Here is a 3,955-nt window from a genome sequence, read left to right on the forward strand (position 1 = left end):
GGTCGGCATAACTCTTCAGCCTGGAATGAGCTGTGCGAAGTCAATCCTGAATAATCTTGACCTTATCCAAGGCATCCTGTACTAAGTCTGTGCACAACAATCGAGCCTCTCCCGGCTCGAACCACCCAACTGGAGACCGACACCGCCTACCATATAATGCCTCATAGGGAGCCATCTGAATGCTCTACTAGCAGTTGTTGTTCTAGGCGAACTCTGCAAGGGGTAAGAACTGATCCCACGATCCTCCGAAATCTATAACACAAGCGCGGAGCATATCCTCCAAGATCTGAATAGTATGCTCGGACTGCCCGTCCGTCTGAGGATGAAATGTTGTGCTCAACTCAACCCGCGTACCCAACTCACACTGAACTACCCTTCAAAAGTGCGAGGTAAACTTCGTACCTCGATCAGAACTGATAGACACGGGCACACCGTGAAGACGGACGATCTCACGAATATACATCTCTGCTAATTGTTCTGAGGAATAGGTAACTGCCACGGGAATGAAGTGCGCTGACTTAGTCAGCCTGTCCACAATGACCCAAACTACATCGAACTTCCTCTAAGTTCGTGGGAGTCCAAAAACAAAATCCATAGTGATACGCTCCCACTTCCACTCAGGAATCTCTAACCTCTGAAGTAAACCACCAGGTCTCTGATACTTACACTTCACCTGCTGGCAATTTAGGCACCAAGTTACATTGGCAACTATGTCCTTCTTCATTCGCCTCCACCAATAATGTTGCCTCAAGTCCTGGTACATCTTGGCAGCGCTCGAGTGAATAGAATACCGAGAATTGTGAGCCTCCTCAAGGATCAACTCACGAAGTCCATCCACATTAGGCACATAAATTCAACCCTATATCCTCAAAACTCTGTCATCTCCAACAGTAAACTGCTTGGCACCACCGTGCCACACTATGTCTCTAAGGAAAAGTAAATGAGGATCGTCATCTTGCCGATCTCTGATGCGCTCAAACAAAGAAGATCGAGCAATTGTACAAGCTAGAACATGGCTGGGCTCGGAAACATCTAACCTCACGAACTGGTTGGCCAAGGCCTGAACATCCAATGCAAGCCGTCTCTCACCAACTGGAAAATATGCAAGGCTACCCATACTGACTGACTTTCCACTCAAAGCATCGGCCACCACATTAGCCTTCCCGGGATGATACAATATGGTGATATCATAGTCTTTCAATAGCACCAGCCACCTCCTCTGCCTCAAATTGAGTTCCTTTTGCTTGAACAAATACTGCAAGCTCTGATGCTCAGTGAACACCTCACATGGCATGCCGTAAAGATAGTGCCTCCAAATCTTCAACACGTGAACAATGGCTGCCAGCTCTAGATCATGAACATGGTAATTCTTTTCGTGAACCTTCAGCTGCCGTGAAGAATATGAAATAACCTTGCCACCCTGCATCAATACCGCACCCAGACCAATATGAGATGCATTACAATATACTGTATAAGATTCTGAACCTGTGGGTAATACCACCAATACTGGTGTCGTAGTCAAAGCTGTCTTGAGCTTCTGAAAGCTCGCTTCACACTCGTCTGACCACCTGAACGGGGCACCCTTCTGGGTTAATCTGGTCAACAGGACTGCTATGGATGAAAACCCTTCCACAAATCGACGATAATAGCCCACCAAACCCAGAAAACTACGGATCTCTGTAGCTGATATAGGTCTAGGCCAGTGCTGAACTGCCTCAATCTTCTTAGGATCCACCTGAATACCCTTTGCTGATACGACGTGACCCAAGAAAGCAACTAAACTCAACCAAAACTCGCATTTTGAGAACTTAGCATATAACTGGATGTCTTTCAGAGTCTGAAGAACGATCCGAAGGTGCTGCTCATGCTCCTCTTGACTGTGGGAGTAGATCAAGATATCATCAATAAACACAACTACAAAGGATTCCAAGTAGGGTTTAAACACCCGGTTCATCAAATCCATGAATATTGCTGGGGCATTTGTCAGCCCAAATAACATCACTAGAAACTCATACTACCCATACTGAGTCTTAAAAGATGTCTTAGGAACATCGAATGCCCTAATCCTCAACTGATGGTAGCCAGATCTCAAATCAATCTTTGAAAACACCTTGGCACCCTGAAGCTGATCAAATAAATCATGAATCCTCGGCAATGGATACTTGTTCTTGATGGTGACTTTGTTCAACTGCCGATAATCTATACACATCCTCATCGATCCATCTTTCTTCTTCACAAAAAATACAGGTGCACCCCAGGGTGAGACACTAGGTCTAATGAAGCCCTTATCAAGCAAATCTTGCAACTGCTCCTTCAATTCTTTGAACTCTTGCGGGGCCATGCGGTATGGCGGAATGGAAATACGCTGAGTGCCCGGAGCCAAATCAATGCAGAAATCAATATCCCTATCGGGTGGCATCCCCGATAGGTCTGCAGGAAAGACCTCTGGAAACTCACAAACAACCGGCACTGAATCTATGGAAGGAACCTCCGCACTAGAATCGCGGACATAAGCCAAATAAGCTAGACACCCCTTCTCGACCATATGCCGAGCCTTCACATAAAAGATAACCCTGCTAGCAGAATGGCTAAGATTCCATCTCTACTCTAATCGAGGCAACCTCTGCAAGGCTAAGGTCATCGTCTTGGTGTGACATTATAATATAGCATGATAAGGTGACAGCCAATCCATACCCAGTATGACATCAAAATCAACCACGTCGAGAAGTAGGAGATCTACACGAGTCTCAAGACACCCAATGGTGACCACACACGAACAATAAACACCATCTACAATAATAGCATCTCCCACTGGTGTGGACACATACACAAGAGCACTCAAAGAATCACGGGGCACAACCAAATAGGAAGCAAAATAGGATGACACATAGGAGTAAGTAGATCCCGGATCAAATAGAACTGAAGCATCTCTACTACAAACTGAAACAGTACCTGTGATAACAGCGTCAGATGACTCAGCCTCAGGCCTGGCTGGGAAAGCATAACACCGGGGATGGGCCCCACCATCCTGAACTACCTCCCTGGGATGACCTCTAGCTGGCTGGTCCCAACCTCTAACGGCCTGACCTCCACCTCTAACTGTCTGGCCCCTACCTCTGGCTGCCTGACCCCTGCCCCTGGTTGGCTGAGCAGGTGGTGCAGCAACTGGTGCCATAACTATGGAACGAGAACTCTGATGCTGTGAGCTGCCCGTTGCCCGAGGGCAAAATCTAGCAATGTGCCTCGGATCACCACAAGTATAACATAACCTCGGCTGCTGTGACTACTGGCCCTGAAACTGACCCTGTCGACCGGAATAACCACCCTGATAACTCTGGAGTGGAGGTACAGTAATAGGAGCTGGTGGTGCACTGTAGGCTAGTTGGTCGGAATAATGCACTGAGAGCCACGACCACCTGAGGCACCATGGGATGCCTAGAGCGCTGAATGAAACGGCCTGGGAGGATGGCCTTTACCAAAAGTACTTTTGTCTCTAGATGAGGCACCGCTGAACTCAGCGAGATGACGAGGTCTCTTATCAAAACCCCTGACCTCCCTGACTAAGAACCATTTCGACTCGTCCGGCGACATTAACAGCCGCCTGAAAAGAAATCTCACTCCCAGTCTCCTTAGCCATCTGCAATATGATAGGTTGAGCAAGTCCATCAATAAACCTCCCCACTCTCTCTCTCTCTCAGTGGGAAGAAGAATAATAGCGTGATGGGCCAAATCCACAAAACGGGTCTCATACTGAGTAACAGGCATACTGCCCTGCTGAAGACGCTCAAACTGACGACGACGCTCCTCTCTCAATGTGATAGGCAAAAGCTTCTCTATGAAGATCTGAGAGAACTGGTCCCAAGTAAGAGCAGGCGACCCATCCGGTCTGGTCAACAAGTAATCTCTCCACCATTTCTTGGCGGAACCAGTCATCTGAAATGCATGAAAATCGACC

The sequence above is a fragment of the Nicotiana tomentosiformis genome, chromosome 9, assembly GCF_000390325.3.
Source record: "Nicotiana tomentosiformis chromosome 9, ASM39032v3, whole genome shotgun sequence".
Lineage (NCBI taxonomy): Eukaryota > Viridiplantae > Streptophyta > Magnoliopsida > Solanales > Solanaceae > Nicotiana > Nicotiana tomentosiformis.